This window comes from Globicephala melas, chromosome 2 (genome assembly GCF_963455315.2).
Source record: "Globicephala melas chromosome 2, mGloMel1.2, whole genome shotgun sequence".
NCBI classification, from domain to species: Eukaryota; Metazoa; Chordata; class Mammalia; order Artiodactyla; family Delphinidae; genus Globicephala; species Globicephala melas.
The window spans coordinates 175,861,451-175,878,966 of NC_083315.2; the positions used below are offsets into that span (position 1 = coordinate 175,861,451).

The following is a 17,516-nucleotide window of genomic DNA, read 5'->3' on the forward strand; positions in this document are numbered from 1 at the left end:
ACACACAGCACCCAGTGCGTGTGCTAGAGATGTGGCGCCTCCCACACCTCTGCCCAACCCCCACCCAGAGGGGCTGCCCCCTCTGGAGCTGCCTCTGACCTCTAACCTTTCCAAGGCAGGTTAGATTGAAGGCCTGTGAAGAGGCAGGGGTGGGGCTCATGACTATCTTTCCAAAGACCAGCCAGCGCTGTAGCCCCTCCCAGCTCATCCTCCCGGCACTGCCCCAGGACCCACCGATTCCAGCTTCTGCCCGATGCAGCGGGAAGGCACTGCGTGTGGCCCCGAGGCCGGCCTGCCATTCTGCTGTGTCCCTCCCTGGGCAGTCAAGGTCCCCTGCGACCTCTGTTTCCCCATCAGCCAAAAGGTAATTCAGCTTCCGCCTCCCTAAGAGAATGGGAGACGGAGCTGTGTAAACTGTAAAGTGCCGTGCGGACGCGAAGGGCTGCTGCCCCCTGCAGGAAGCAGGGTTTCTCTCTGAGGCCGCAACAGAGAAGCACCTGCAGCTCCTGCCAGCCGCCCCGCCTCCACCCCACGTTCCCCTCCTGCCCCTGGGTCCCCGCGGAGTCGGTCATCTTCCGGCCACACTCAGTTGATGCTGAAGGTGAGTCAGGTGCGATGATGGCCCGAGTGCCGGTGAATCATGGAGCCGGAGGAGGAAGTGGGTTAGTACCGGGACTGCCTCCCTGAGAGGCCGACAGAGCAAGAGTAACGTCACTGCCGGGTGACGCCCGAGCTCCAGCGGCCTCTGTCCCCCTCCTCACCTGCTCTGTCCCCGCAGGCTGCGTTGGGCCCTGGCTCTGAGGACCACAGGCTGAGCGCCGCCTCCAGACTGCTGGGAAGCGCGGGCACAGAGCGGGGATGGGGGCCGTGCCCGCCTGGAGCCACCCTCAGCTGTGAGCCTTTGGCACCTGCTCCAGTGAGGTTAATTCAGGGGGTTCAGGGCGAGTGAGAGGTGACACTGGGAAATGTAAACTTTAAACTGTATCAGTGTTTGTAAGTTGGGTTTGGCATTTAAAAATTTTACCCAAGGGACTATACTCAATATTTTGTAATAATCTATAAGGGAAAAGAATCTCAAAAGAATATCTATAGCTATTTATCTATATCTATCTATCTATATATATATACACATACCTACATACGTATATAACTGAATCACTTTGCTGTACACCTGAAGCTAACACAACATTGTAAATCAACTATACTTCAATTAAAAAATAAATAGGGCTTCCCTGGTGGCGCAGTGGTTGAGAGTCCGCCTGCCGATGCAGGGGACATGGGTTCGTTCCCTGGTCCGGGAAGATCCCACATGCCATGGAGCGGCTGGGCCCGTGAGCCGTGGCCGCTGAGCCTGCGCCTCCGGAGCCTGTGCTTCGCAACGGGAGAGGCCACAACAGTGAGAAGCCCGCGTACCGCAAAAAGAAAAAAAACAAAACCCAAAACATTTTATTTATTTAAAAATCCTCATCCAGTGGAAGTGGCTCTGGCCTCTGAGGCCCTTTGGTAAAGCCACTTCAAAGGTCTAAGCTCCCAGGGCTGGGACAGGGCAGGGGAGGGGCACTGGAGGGGCTGGGCAGCGTCGGGCAGTGTCGTGGGCCCTTAGAATGAGCTCCCCTTCAGCGATGGGCCTTGGGCACTTCACTCGCTTGACCCTGGTCCCAGCCCTGCAAGCTTTTCTAAGTACATGGGGGACACTGAGGCCTTGGGTCTGGGTTGGGAGTCAGGAGTTGGCTTCGTGGGGTACGGACCGCGAGGGCTGCCCGAGGGCTCCCACCAAGAGCAGGTCTGGGGGCAGGGTCTGTCTGTCCTTCCTGGTAGAAGGCAGCACCTGCACAGCCTCAGCTGGTGACAAAGGGGCAGAAACGCTCTGGACGTGGACAGAGGGCACTGGCACAGCCGCTAATGAAAGGCTGGGGCAGTGGGAGCTGAACCATCCTGCGGCTTCCTCGAGGCGCGGCCGCTGTGACCGTGATCGTGGTAATAACACCAGTGCCCATCGTGGGTGGTCAGGCTGCTGGTGTGGGATGTCTGGACACCGAATGGCCGGGAGCTCAGGAAGCCCCTCCCCACGCGATCTCACTGATGCTGCCCTGGCTGGCTGGGCTGGGGGATTATTACTTTATTGTTTTTAAAGTGCCCTGTTGTTATTTTTTGATTACGGAAGCGATCCAAGCTCACGATAAAGACCTGTGAGCACTGAGTGGGTGGTGCTATTAGCTTGGTTCATGGTTCATGGATGGGGAGGTGACGCAGACTGTCGCAATTCATCAGTATCAGCAGCAGGATGACAAAAAAGATTTAGTCACCGTCCTTTGGGACACAGCTGGGTAAGGCTGCTGGCAGACAGACAGGGTCTGCACCCCGGCCTCCCAACCTAAAGCTGACCAAAAATGAGGGTATTTTCTGCACAGTCCTGGGAGGTGAGGGCAGGAGTGGGGACTGAGAGCAGATGCTGGCACAGTCCTCCAGCCGCTGGTGGCCACAGCCCACAGGGTGACTGCCCATCTTGCTTCTCCAGCTGCTTCCTGCTGCCGGATCTGGGGCTGGGCTGCTCTGTTACCCTGGTGCTTCCCGGGCTTAGGGGAGGCCACTGAGAGCTGGCGGGCGCGGGGTGACCCCTTTCAGCCACGCGCAGGCACCTGAAGACCTAGGCTGGGCTGCGTGCATGAGGCTCCTCTGGGGAGCACGGAAGACAGGGGTCCTGCAGAGGAACTCTGTGCTGTGCATTTCTGTGGCCCTGATTTTAGTGACGAGCCCCTTAGCCCAAACCAGAGCATCATGTCCTGAGGAACACAGATCACCTAATTCATTCTCATGAAGTCTCACCGTGAGTTGCTGATGTGGCCGTCACAACTCCATTTTACAGATACGGAAACTGAGGCTTGGGGGACGATGTTCACATGTCCAAAGCCACACAGTACTAAGTGGCTGAATTTGATTAGAACCATTCCAAGCCCTTCCCCCGTCTCCCAGCTCCCCGCCCACACTCGGCTCTCCAGGCCCTGATGCTATAGACACGATGCTGCCGCCCATCTTCGGGGAGCAGGGGCTCCCAGAGCCCAGCGGTGACCAGGCAGCAGGTGTGACCTCCTGGGAGGCCAACCTTGGAACTTGTTTTTCTTGGCGCCCTCCTGGGGACTGCATTCCACCGACCCCAAAACACATTTTCCCCAGGTCTAGGTGTGAAACTTCGGGGGCGAGGGTGGCCAGATCTGGGGAACCTCCCAGAGCCCCTGGGGTGACCTGGGAAGCTGGGCTTGTGTCTGGATGCTGCGTCCCCAGGATCTCGCCCAGAGCAGGCCTTCTGTGTTTGCCAACTGTGCCCCGGGGACAGGTAGCTCATGGGTACACTTGGCTTAGAGACGCCTGGGCCTGGTTTGGGCTGAGAGTAGTGAATGCGAAAGGATATCAGAAAGGGGCGGGTGCTGAGAAGGGGCAGGGCCAAGTGCAGAATGCTGGTGGGCGCTGCAATCAACGCTGGTGCCTAAGGGGTCCGCTAGGAGGGTCTCAAGTTCAGAACACCTTGCAGGGGGGTTGCAGGGGCGTGAAAAAGCCTCCAAGTCACCTGTTTCCTGTGACTTCATTGGTGTTGGGGTGCAGGTTATCCAGCCTCCTTTAGTTCTGCTGCGTGTTTTACTGTTTGGCTAATCTATCTTGGTCTGACAAACTTTCTTTTTGGAAGTAAATGTTTATTCGTGTGTGTTTGACCTGAAAAATACTATTGCTGGGTTTTCTGGCACCTCCAAACATTTAGGAGACACATGTGGAAGCCGAGCTGGGCATCAAGTCTGCCTGCAGTGTCCCTCGGGGCTGGGAGCCTCTCCAGGTCAGGTCAGGCCCACCTTGGAACCGCCTCTGACCCAGAGTCCAGGCTGAGGCCAGCATAGAGGCAGCAGCACCTGCTTGTTGAGTGAATAACCGACCTGGCTGGGGGACGGTTCCCGGAACAGAGGTGCCAAGAAGGTGAGAGAAGCCAGGCAGGAGGGCAGGGCTGCGTTAGGCTCTCAGGGTGTAATTCTTCTTGCCCTTGCAAGGAGGGTGCAATTTACATTTTTATTTATTTGAAATCACACAGTAATTCTTTTTTTTAAAAAAAGTAATTAATTAATTAATTTATTTTTGGCTGTGTTGGTTCTCTGTTGCTGCGCACAGGCTTTCTCTAGTTGCAGCGAGCGCAGGCTACTCTTCGTTGCGGTGCACGGGCTTATTATTGCAGGGGCTTCTCTTGTTGCAGAGCACGGGCTCTAGGTGCACGGGCTTCAGTAGTTGTGGCACGCAGGCTCAGTAGTTGTGGCGCACGGGCTTAGTTGCTCTGCAGCATATGGGACCTTCCCGGACCAGGGCTCGAACCCGTGTCCCCTGCGTTGGCAGGTGGATTCTTAACCACTGTGCCACCAGGGAAGTCCCACACACAGCTAATTCTTGAACACAGTCTCATATAAATCACAGTGTTACCAATAAAATCCAAATCCATCTTGATCAAGCCCCTTTATTGTGCCCCCGACTCCTGGTATATCCCGTTTTGTTTCGGCGCCTAGTTTGCCAGATTTTTACTGATACACAAGCTCGTGTCTATATAAACACATAGTTTGAGTGTTGTGCCTGTGTGTGTGTTTAAACTCAAAGGGTGTCGCTCTGTATGTATCATGCTGTAAACTGCTTTTCCCTTGAGCAGACTAAATCTTGGAGATCCTGTCAGTGTGCATAGATCTTCCTTATGACCTGCGTCTGCTGCGGAGGACCCAAGGCTACAGCAATGGCCCCCACAGGAGTCAGCATGCCCATTTTATGGATGAGGAAGTTGAGGCTCAGAGAGGTTGGGTGACTTGCCCAGCGTCACCTCCAGCTGTTTGAGGGTTGGGCCTGGCAGGGACTGGGAGAGGGGCAGGTGGGACTGCTGAGTGTGGAGCACAAAGGAGTGGCAGGTGAAGGGGACCCCAAGGGCAGAGTCCAGATGCCCAAGGGAGGAAATCAATCAGGGCCTCTGGGAGTCTCAGCGATTCCGGATGGATCAGGCAGGAAGCTGGCCCTCCGCTGGAAGCCGAAGGATTCTGCAGGCCCCGCCCGGCCACACGCTCGCTCTCCCTTCCGGGGCCCGACTCCCCTGAGACTCTGTGGCCGGGGTGCTCAGGGCTGAGCGATGACCGAGTGGGCCCTGTCCTCCAGGACACATGGCCTGCGCCCACTGCCATGCCAGGCGGGCCCAGGGGCAGGGGCAGGTACTGCCCACGTCTGTCCCCCACATCCCCAGGACACCAGCTCTGGATGTACTCTGCCAGGTGCTCATTCCCCAGGACTTATGTCAGGGTGAGGCACGTGCCGGAAAGACCAGGCCACCCGGGCGGGCCCAGGGTGTGACCTGCAGTGCTTCCCACAAAGGCCGAGCCGGCCAAGGTGCTATTTGGGGCGGGCTTCCTGAAGAGGTGGAAGGACGCAGGGAAGTGGCCTCCAGCCTCCTCAACGCGCTGCTTCCTCCTTACTCACTGCTGGCCTGCCCACCTGTGGCGGGAAGTCACCAAACCTTCCCAGACTTAGGAGCACCTGCCGGGAGATGGACCTTGCCCCATGCTCCCTACATGCGCCTGCCTCAGCTGACCCACTTCCCAGGCATTTGGCTGAAAGAGGCCAAGGCAATCCCGAGGGGTGGGGTGGGTGCGGCCGGGGTGTGTCCATGGTGCCAGCACCCATGCAGCATTTTCGGCCTGGTTTCCCAGGGCTGTGCCCCACCTGACCACGTTGTGCCTGTCCCCTTAGAAGCCACTGGCTTATTCACAAGGCCACTTGTGCCCAGCAGCTCAGGGGCATCGCTGCCAGCAGGCTGTCAGTCGGGGCCTTCCCACAAGAGTCCCAGGGAGGAGCGTCCCTGGGCTTGGTCTGCAGGTTCTGTGCACCCCAGGCCCTGCTGCTCTCCTGGCTGTATGACTTGGACCAGCTACCTCTGGCCCTTCAGGCTTCCTGACTTACAGTGGAGACCCTCAGATTCCATCCCACACGCCGTTACCTGGATCAGACAGAGCCCGGTGTTCAGGAGGAACGGAGCGAGCTGACCACAGGCTGCTGCATTGGGGTTAGTAGCACCTCTGCTTTCTGAGTCTGTATCTCGCCCAAGCAGCCCTCCTCCCAGTAAACCCCGTGGGGTTCACTTCTGGAGCTCTCAGTTTGGCTGCAGAGCAGAATCTCTTGGGGAGCATTTTCTAAAAACTTTCATTATGTGGAACATTGTTAATATTTTACATCGAACTTTTTACAGAAGTAGACAGGATTTATACTGAACTTTCATATCCCGGTATCAACCATCAACCATCAACTCATGCCCATCTTGTTTTATTTATACTCTACCCAGTTCCCCTTCTCCCGACATTGTTTTGAATCAGACAAAGGAGGTTTTTATCTTTTAGCTATTTTTTTTAAGTACAAGTGCCAGACTCTCACCCCCAGCAATTTAATCGAGTCATCCAGGCTGGGGCCCAGAAAAAGTGTATTTTAGCAAAGCTCCTTCCTGGGAGACACAGGGGTGCAGCCAGTGGGGAGGGTTTAGAGCCAGCCGATCTGTGGAGCTGCTTCCAGGAGGGTCTGGGAGACACCGCAAGACCCCAGAGCTGTGGTACATGGGGTGTCAGCCCAACAACCCTGACCTAGACGTTCAGGTTTGGACGGCCCCCTCTGAAGGCACGTGGCACCTTCACTCCAGAAGAGGGAGAGAGATCCCATCCCACTCTGACGTGGAGGGTCTGGAGGGGGTGCTGACAGCCCCAGCAATCCCGTGCTTGGGAAAGCAAAGACCAGAGTGGATAAACCCACCTGGAAAGTGGTTAACTGGTCAACCGCAAGGCTGCATGTTCCCAGGGGCTGTGCCAGCCAGTGCCTATCAAAGGAGATCCTGGCGCTGGCAGAGCTGGCCCACAAAGGATGCTTTGTTCACCCGTTAAAATAAACACTTCCCCTGGATATTTACTCCCGGGACTCAAATGTAATATGGGGTGTAAGTTACTCTTTAACAGGAGACCTGATCCAGGCCACCAAGCTCTCCTGAGCTAATTTCCTGGAAGAAAGGCGTCCCTCCGCCAGCCCAGGGGTTTGTTAACCACTCCCCGTGGCGGTCAGAGAGGCTGGTCGTGGCCATCACCCGGACCCCAGGTTCACCCTGAGAACCCTGGTCCTGAGGGCCAGCCTCAGTCTTCCCTGAAGAAGAGTGGCGGTGACCAGCGAGTCCTCGCTGTCTGGGCAGAGAAACCAGAGGCTCTGCAAACACGTGTCTTCCTCTGGTCTGTTCAGTTCCCACCTGGAGAGAACACGAGTGGACTTGGGCTCCTAGCCGGAGAAGGGGGCGTGCAGGTGTCCAGACAGGCCCCTGGCACCAGGACCCAGCACACACCCACAGCACTGCCACCAAACCTGGACTTCTAGGTCAGGATCACTGGGTTGACATACTCGACACATCAATCTTTAAAGGTTAAATATAACTTCACGAACTTGGGGGCTTTTACAATCAAGAATTTCAAAGCCCAGTCAATGGAGTGAGAGGTGATGGTCAGAGCTGTCGTGAAGGAAAGCCGGCTGCCAGTCTCTGCTTGTCACACCGATTGGATCAGGTGGACACCTGACCTGAAGGCAGCTCACGCACAGGCTGGCCATGCCCTGTAGCCTGGTGCAGAAAGATGGGCTGGGCCAGTCAGATGTCCCCCTCAGGTATCTGGACCAGGAAGAGAGGGGAGATGCCCCAGAGAGGAGGGTAATGCAGCAAAATGTCACATGGGCCCCACACAGCATCATGACCTCATCCTCGGGCCAAGACCAGGAGGAGGAGAGGAGTGGGCAGAACAGGCACCAGGGAGAAGAAATGCTAGCAGGGGGAGGCCTAAGGGATGCCGAGACCTTCCTTCTCCCAGATCCAGTTCTGCTTCCAGGAGGCCCAGGAGCCCCAATGCTTTCCTTGGGTTCCCCAGGGATCCTGTCCTGTCCAGGCCGACATGAAGACAAGCCAAGTGAGAGCATCTTGGGATGGACGTCTGTGGACACTGGAGCCTGGTCTCCTTCTGGTCTGCCTTGGTTTACAGGAGGGGCAAGAGTGGAGTTGGGCTGTCCCGAGGGTGGCTCTGTACGGTCCAATGGCCGCCTTCAGGTAAATGTAGGTCAGCTCGCATTGGCTCACAAGCTGGGATGCTAGCACCTGGCTGTAGGTGTCGGGTGCAGGTGGCCCACCTGTGGGAGGGGCCTGGTGAACAGAGGGACAGTGTGGGTGGGAAGGGCCCAGGGGAGGTCCTGGCCAGTAGTGACACTAGCTCCATCTGTGTTATACCTGTATTTGACTGCAAACCGGGGACTGGAAGACAGTCCGTCTCCTGGAGCGAGGGGACAGAGCCAGGCAGGACGGCAGGACCTCTGATGCCCAGCCTTGTGCTCAAACAGTGGCTGGGAGGCAGCGGGCCAGCTCAGCCTGCTACCTGGGTGCACCAGGGGGCTGGAGGGGAGATGACACTGGGCCCAAGGCCACCCTCCAGGTCACCAGAAATTGAGCTTAGGGCCACAAGACTAACTGTGGCCCCCAGACACCGGTGCGGTGGGGCCCCCAGCCTTGGCCAGGGATCACGGGGAGGGAAGGGAGGCAAGTGTTCAGATACGCAGCTCTTCCCCGGTGACACCCGGGCACTGGGCCCTGCGGTAGGAAAACCCGCTGTGCTCACGTCTGACTCACTGGCTGGGCAGAACTGCAGGTGGCTGATGACCTTGCTGGAGCCTCTGCTCCAGGCTTCCTTCAGAGGCAGGCTCTTCCAAGGGTCTTGAATTTGTGTAATCAGAAGCTCCTTGAGGGCTCCTTAAAGCACAGGCCGCTGCCTCCCCGAGTGTGTGATGCCGCAGGTCTGGGTGGGGCCTGAGGACCTGCATTTCCTACCGGTTCCCAGATGCTGCTGCCGCTGCAGTGGCCCCGGGACCCCACTTTGAGAGCCACCGCTGTGGCTGAAGCCATTTCAGAGAGGCCTTATTTTCAATCATTCTGCACCTGCTTCCTTTTGGAAGGGGGCTGCGGCCCTGTCCAGTGCACTTGAATCACCTCTCCTGGACCACTGTCTCCAGGGTGCTGGGGCTCGAGGGCAGGGATCTGGGGAGTGAGGGCAGAGCCCTGCTTCCTTCCTGAAGGTGGGGTGCGGAGACCTCTAGGCAGTGCCTGGAGCTCAGGGCACAGCTCATCTGTGGAAAGGGCTTCTTGGCAGGGATGGGGACCCAGGGACCCCACTTCGAAGGCTGGCAGAGGCTCTGAGGCCAGCGGCGCCTCAGCACACGGGATGGACTTTGGAGCTGCTCCGGCTCCCCGGGTGAGGGCATGGGAGGCCACAGTGCTGCTTTCACTGGAAAAGCCACTGGGTTTTGAGGCCAGAGAGGAGATGCAAACACAAGGCTCCTCTCTGCCCTTTTCAAAAGACAGAATGCCCGCACTTCAATGGCAGTGTCTGCACTGAGTCCGGCCATTGTTTGCAGGAGGTAGAACCCCAGCCTCCAGGACAGGCGGCTCCTGTGCTCCCCACAGGAGTCCCTTTGTGGGGTGGGGGAGGCGCTGGGCCCCCGCCAGTCTCCTGGATGCTTCAGGACACTGGCAGGTCCGCTGTGATGTTCCCAAGCCACAGGCTGGGGTATCAAGTCACCTGAAGGAAGGTGATATGAAGGTCAGGGGAGAGCGCAGAGGCATGGCCGCCATGCCGAGGTACCTGTATGCAGGGCCGTGTACTGGGCACCCCTGGGATTCCTGTCACGTTCATTTGAAAGGTGTCTGGAGGCTCAGGATGGGTGGTCAGAAGCTGACTCCCGGGAGAGGACGCGGGTGCGGGTGGCTTCTTGGGGAAGTGGCCCCAGGGGAGACCGCGAGGGCGGAGAGGAGCAGGCTTTGTAACACTCTGCAAGAGGAAGAAGCCAATCCGGGGGTTCCACAGGGGAGGGCGGCCCCGGGGGACGTGAACTCGCGGCACTCCTGGCTCCTCCCTGGGCCAGTCCCCAAAAGCAACTTTGCAGGGGCTGCAATGGGGGAGGCCAGCAAAGCCGGGAGGGCACTCAGGGCCATGAGCAGATCCCAGGGGTCTGCGGCAGCAGTGACAGCAGCCACCCCACCTGAGTCCTCCATAGACCCTTCAAGATGGGAAGGAAAACGTCCTTGTAATTCTTTTAAGAAATTCATCTACCAAGGGAGATGTGTAATGATTAAAAGAGCTTAGTGATTATAACCCATAATGGAATAGAATCTGAAAAAGAATATATATAGAGAGAGATATATATGCATATATAACTGAATCACTGTGCTATACACTTGAAACTAACACATTATAAATTAACTACACTTCAATTAAAAAAAAAATAAAAGAGCTTAGTGACACCAGAAGGGCGTATGCAAAACATGGTGAGAGCAGGAAGTGTGGATTCCATCTTGGGGCTTCCTGCGCTGTCCCTTGGCTCAGGGAGAGCTGGAGAATGCTGGGCAAAGGCTCACCATGAAGAAAAGAGAAAACCCAAATAAACAAAACAAGAAGTGCAAGAGGAGAAGTCACAACTGATACTGCAGAAGCACAAAACACCGGAAGAGAGCACTATGAATTATCATGTGCCAACAAATTCGACAACCTAGAAGAAATGTACAACTTTCTAGAAACATACAGCCCACCAAAACTGAATACAGTAGAAACAGACAACTTGAAAAGACCGATCACTAGATGTGAAATAAAACCTGTAATAAAAAAACTCCTTACAGGGGGCTTCCCTGGTGGCTCAGTGGTTAAGAATCCGCCTGCCAACGCAGGGGACACGGGTTTGAGCCCTGGTCCGGGAAGATCCCACATGCCGCAGAGCAACTAAGCTCACGCGCCACAACTACTGAGCCTGCACTCTAGAGCCCGTGCGCCACAACTACTGAGCCTGCACTCTAGAGCCCGTGTGCCACAACTACTGAGCCTGTGAGCCACAACTACTGAGCCTGCACTCTAGAGCCCGTGCTCTACAACAAGAGAAGCCACCGCAATGAGAAGCCCACACGCCGCAACGAAGAGTAGCCCCCGCACAGCAATGAAGACCTAATGCAGCCAAAAATAAATAAATAAAATAAATGAAAACAAAACAAAAAAAACCTCCCTACAAACAAAAGTCCAGGACCAGATGGCTTCACAAGCGAATTCTACCAAACATACAAAGATGAATTTATACCAATTCTTCTCAAACTCTTCCAAAAGACTGAAGAGGGAACACTCCCAAAGACATTATATGAAGCTACCATCACCCTGACATCAAACCCAGACAAAGACACCACCAAAAAAGAAAATTACTGGCCAATATCTTTGATGAATATAGATGCAAAAATTCTCAACAAAATATTAGCAAACTGGACTTCCCTGGTGGCGCAGTGGTTAGGAACCTGCCTGCCAATGCAGGGGACATGGGTTTGAGCCCTGGTCCGGGAAGATCCCACATGCCACGGACAACTAAGCCCATGCAACACAACTACTGAGCCTGCGCTCTAGAGCCTGCGAGCCACAACTACTGAGCCCACGTGCCACAACTACTGAAGTCTGCGCACCTAGAGCCTGCGCTCTGCAGGAGAAGCCACCGCAATGAGAGGCTTGTGCACCACAACGAAGGGTAGCCCCCGCTCAACGCAACTAGAGAAAGCCCATGTGCAGCAATGAAGACCCAATGCAGCCAAAAATAAATAAATAAATAAATTTATATTTAAAAAAATTAGGAAACTGAATCCAACAATACATAAAAAAGATCATACACCATGACCAAGTTGGATTCATCCCAGGGGCACAAGGATGGTTCAACATACGCAAATCAATCAATGTGATACACCACATCAACAAAAGAAAAGATAAAAACCACATTATCATCACAATAGATGCAGAAAAAAATCTGATAAAATTCAACATCTATTCATGATAAAAACCCTTAAAAAGTGGAATAGAGGGAATATATCTCAAATAATAAAAGCTATTTATGACAAACCCACAGCCAATATAATACTCAATGGTGAAATACTGATAATCCTTCCCCCTAAAATCTGGAATAAGACAAAGGATGCCCACTTTCACCACTTTTCTTCAACACAGTATTGGAAATCTTAGCCATAGCAATCAGACAAGCAAAAAAAAAAAAAAAAAAGTAGTCTAATTGGCAGGGAAGAGGTAAAATTGTCATTATATGCAGATGACAGAACACTATATATAGAAAACCCTGAAGACTCCATACAAACACTACTATAACTGATAAATGAATTCAGCAAGGTTGCAGGATACAAGTTTAACATACAGAAATTGGTTGTATTTCTTTACACTAACAATGAAACATCAGAAAGGAGATGTAAACAAACAATTTTTTTTAAAATTTATTTTATTTATTTTTGGCTGTATTGGGTCTTTCTTGCTGTGTGTGGGCTTTCTCTAGTTGCGGCAGGCAGAAGCTACTCTTCATTGTGGTACGCAAGCTTCTCATTGAGGTGGCAGAGCACGGGCTCTAGGTGCGTGGGCTTCAGTAGTTGTGGCGTGCAGACTCAGTAGCTGTGGCTCACGGGCTTAGTTGCTCCGCAGCATGTGGGATCTTCCTGGACCGGGACACAAACCTGTGTCCCCTGCATCGGCAGGCAGACTCTCAACCACTGTGCCACAAGGGAAGCCCTATATGTATATTTTAAATAAATTTATTTATTTATTCATTTTTGGCTGCGTTGGGTCTTTGCTGCTGCGCGTGGGCTTTCACTAGTTGTAGTGAGGGGGGTACTCTTCGTTGCGGTGCACGGGCTTCCTATTGTGGTGGCTCCTCTTTGTTGCAGCGTATGGGCTCTAGGCGCATGGGCTTCAGTAGTTGCAGCAGATGGGCTCAGCAGTTGTGGCTGACGGGCTCTAGAGCGCAGGCTCAGTAGTTGTGGGGCATGGGCTTAGCTGCTCCACAGCATATGGGATCTTCCTGGACCAGGGCTCAAAGCCATGTCTCCTGCATTGGCAGATGGATTCTTAACCACTGCGCCACCAGGGAATTCCTAGACGCACTTATATTGTGGACGTCCCGTTCCATCCCTACTTTGCTGAGAAACTTTACACAAATGGATGTTTAATTTTGTCTAATGCTTTTTTTTTTTTTTGGCATCTATTGAGATGCTATTGTTTTTCCTTGTTATTGGAGTAATATGGTAAGCTACATTGATTTTTTTTTTTTAGTTAAGCAAAGAACACCTTATTTCTGCTACACATAACAGCACACTGCCCTAAGAAACAACTACTACTATTTTTTCTTATTGAAATACAGCTGATTTTCAATGTTGTGTTAGTTACTGCTGTACAGCAAGGTGATTCAATTATATATACGTACATATATGTATATACACATTAAAAAATTGTTTTTTCCATTATGATTTACCATAGGATATTGAATATAGTTCTCTGTGCTACATAGTAGGACCTTGTTGTTTATCTATTCTACATATAAAAGCTTACATCTGCTGACCCCAACCTCCCACTCCATCCCTCCCCCACTACTACTATTTTAGCTTCAGCATTAATATGTGCATTTACAAATATAGGTCATCCTGTATATCAAAAAATACGCCAGTAATCCCTGCTCCCTGGAGAAAACAATGCTGTAGATACATTATCAGTCAGTCAGCTGAGGATTATGTCATTATCTAGTCTTTGTTCTTAAGAATCAGTAGGTTCTCTGCTGTTTGCCAGATTCTTTCTCTTGGGGAACCTGCCAGCGTAACCTGATCCTATTCAGGGTTTCTTAAACATCTCAATTTCTCTCTATTCTCTCTATTGAATGTTGCCATTGATTAAAATCCACATCTCATTGATTTTTGAATGTTAACCCAACCCTTCCTTGGTCATGACTTTTTACTTTTGATTGGATTCAATTTGCTAAAATTTTGTTTAAAACTTTGGCATCTACGTTCAAGAGGAATATTGGTCTGTAGTTTTCTCTTAATGTCGTTCTACTTTTGAATCATGCTGGTGCTGCTCTCACAGAATGAGCTGGGGAGTGTTTCCCCCTGTTCTATTAAGGAAGAATTTGTGTATAATTGGTATTATTTCATTCTTCAATATCTGGTGTAACTCATCAGGGAAGCCATCTGAGCCTGGAGTTTTCTGAGCAAGTTTTCAACTACAGATTAAATTTCTTTGATTTAGGGCTATTCGGGTTCTCCATTCTTCTTGAGCCAGCTTCAGTGGTGTCTCACAAGGAACTTGTCCATTTCATACACCCTGCAGAATTTTCTGGTTTCAAGCTCTTTGTGATATTCCCTTATCCTTTTAATATCTGTAGAATCTGTAGTAACGGCACCTCCCTCATTCCTGATATTACTTTTTTCTTCTTCCTTTATTTTTTCTTCATCAGTCTAGCTAGAGTGTCCATCTTATTTATCTTCTCAAAGAACAAGCTTCTGCTTTCACTGAGTGCCTACTACAAATGCCGGGTCCTATGTGAGATACCAGGTGGAAAGAGATGAATTAGTGTCCTTTACATAAATCCGCTATTTTATTCTTTTTTAGAAAGTCCTCTGCTTTTTATTTCTGAATTTTTTTTTTTTTTTGGTGGTACGCAGGCCTCTCACTGTTGTGGCCTCTCCCGTTGTGGAGCACAGGCTCTGGACACGCAGGCTCAGCGGCCATGGCTCACGGGCCTAGCCGCTCTGTGGCATGTGGGATCTTCCCGGACCGGGGCACGAACCCGTGTCCCCTGCATCGGCAGGCAGATTCTCAACCACTGTGTCACCAGGGAAGCCCTGAAATTTTTTTAAAAAATTAATTTTATTTATTATTTATTTTTGGCTGTGTTGGGTCTTTGTTGCCGCACACAGGCCTTCTCTAGTTGCGGTGCGTGGGCCTCTCATCGCGGTGGCCTCTCTTGTTGCAGAGCATGGGCTCTAGGCGCGCAGGCTTCAGTAGTTGTGGCTTGTGGGCTCTAGAGCACAGGCTCAGTAGTTGTGGCGCACGGGCTTAGCTGCTCCGTGGCATGTGGTATCTTCCCGGACCAGGGCTCGAACCCATGTCCCCTGCATTGGCAGGCGGACTCTCAACCACTGCGCCACCAGGGAAGTCCCAAATCAATCATCTTACAGGTGCCACACAGCTCGACTGGGGCACACGCACCCCTGGGATATATTAATACAATGACAAGCAAGAAACACATGCCCCCTCCAGAGGCTCCCTGGTGGCTGAAACACATTGTTGAAAGTTACCCCTTCAGATGCTGGGACCATGTTCTCCTCCCTCTGCCTTTAGGGTCCTCCACAGGCCACTCTGAAGAACACTGACGAAGCACGGATGGGCGCGATGTGTGGACCTCAGGATAAAGGGCCTCCGTGGAGCTCCACCTGGAAACTGGCTGCTCCTGCCCACGGGTGAGTTCGAGGCCCTCTCTGCTTCTGTAGACAGACGTCTCTCTTTTGCCGGCACTGCCCAAGCGCTGCTCTGAACAGGGTGCCCCCCCGTGCCCAGCACAGCTCCCACATCTGTACTCAGCGCCCACAGGAAGCCTGGTGACGACAGGCTGGCGGCGTGCACTGGCTCCACCTGCAGGCCACCTCGGGACATGACCGGCTTGTGTGCAAACGTCAAGTGGGTTCTGGGCAGCAACAAAACTCCTTTCTGCGACAAAACACGCTGTCTCCACTTAGGAACTAGGGACGGGAAACCACTTGGTGCAGCAGGAAGACAGTTTTGTTCCACTCTTTAAGGCATGGTTGACGCTGGGCACAATCTCCAGGGGTGGGGATGGGGGTAGAGCACGTCTCTCCTCAACATCCTCCAACCGGCCGCTCTCACAGGCCACAGGGTCCACCTTTCATAGGATATACTCCACCTCAGCCAAGTTCCCCTCACAACATAAATCCCAAGAGCCCCTCACCCCATTCTGCACGGGCAACTGGTCCATGATGGGTTTTTATTTACTGATGATAACTCAAGGAACCCACAAGCGGTAGAGAGGGACACACTCCCAGGGTTTGCACACCAGCTCCTCTGCTGACTCCAGGGGCTGGCTGCCCAGGCCTCACCTTCTCCTTCTCCGGATAAGAGCTCAGCCTCCCGGAGCGCAAGTCCCGGTCCCAGCATCGGCTAGCCGGCCTCTGGCACTTCACTGCCCTCTCTCAGCCTCAGTTTCCTCCTATGTAAAATGGGACTGCAGCCCTACCTCATTCGGTTCTTAGGACTCAGTGTGCTAAGAGGCACAGCACCAGGGGGAACATGGGTGGATGCTGATGTAGTGGATGTAAGGGCTCGGGGTGGGAGGGGACGGGATGTTCTTTGTACAGATCAGTGGTTCTCAAAGTGTGGTCCCTGGGTGTCAGCACGTCCCGGGAACCTGTGAGAGATACAAGTTCTCAGGTCCCTTGACACACCAATGGAAGCAGAAATGCTGGGCCCCGCTAGTCCTTGCTGACCGCCCTCCAGGTGATGCCTGTCTCAGAAAAGATGGCCCACGTGAGTAATTTTTAAGATTAGGACTTTCTGATCCACAGTGCTGACTCATCCTCTGGAGGGAGAAGAGAACAAAAGCTTATCGGAGAAAATGTGATCCCTGCTTTAGAATGGAACCCTGCTCCCAGCTCCAATGCCAGCTCTCACTGGGGCTGTACGACGCTTTCACGCCAGTTCCCCGTTGAGCCAACAACCGTGAGGCAGTCAGTGAGCCTGATAAGTGGGTTTTATCCCCATTTTACAACAGAAGAAACCAAGGCTCAGAGACTCCACCCAAAAGTGGCAGCCATTTGTCAGGCACCAACCATGGCGAGAGACCAGGACCAAGACCTGGGCCACCATTTCTATTCCACAGGCAGACCCCTGTCACCTGCAAAGCACCAGATTTCAAACTGGACTCAATTCCACCCCTACGCTTACTGCTTTAGAATCTATTTTTTAAATGCAATTTTAGGGGTTTTGGTAATCGCCTTAAATGGAGAAAAACATTATGCAGCATTCACTTGATATTAGCCAAACTACAAGAAGTATCAATTGATTAAAAAAAAAAAATTTATGTACCTTGCCTTAGAAGTGATTTCTGGATAAAATTTTCTAGAGCTTATAATTCCATCCACGATGTGATCTAATATTGCCTATTTCTAAAGCATTTTACATAACTTTGCTGTACACCTGAAACTAACATAACATTGTAAATCAAGTATACTCCAATAAAATTTTTTTTAAAAAGGCATTGTACAGTTTAAATAATGCTCTTGCATACTTTCTCTTACTGCACTCCACAGTAACTCTAAGTTAGAACTTACACATTATCTCCATTTTCCAGATGAGAAAACAGAGGCTCAGGGAGGTCATAGGAGTTAAGTAGCAGAATCATCTGCTTACCATTTACTGACCTTCAGAGTGTGAAGCCTAGATCTGCCCTCCACCCCTGTGCTAACCGAGGTGTTCACTCATCGGCCCCTTGGATTTCCTAAGGACAGGGCAGCTCGGCGAGACTCTGGCTGCACCTGGCGCACGCAGACCTACTCGGAGTGTGGCGGGGGCGGGTCGAAGGGAGGGACACGG

At 52.5% G+C, this 17,516-nt stretch overlaps 1 long non-coding RNA gene across 1 annotated transcript; it reads left to right on the forward strand.

Annotated features, from left to right (window-relative positions):
• The first annotated feature begins 486 nt into the window (after nucleotides 1–486).
• Nucleotides 487–17,143, forward strand: LOC115867174 (uncharacterized). Its single transcript, XR_009563216.1, has 3 exons — nucleotides 487–601; nucleotides 15,252–15,370; nucleotides 16,490–17,143. It is a non-coding gene; the product is annotated as an uncharacterized lncRNA (long non-coding RNA).
• The last annotated feature ends 373 nt before the right edge of the window (nucleotides 17,144–17,516 follow it).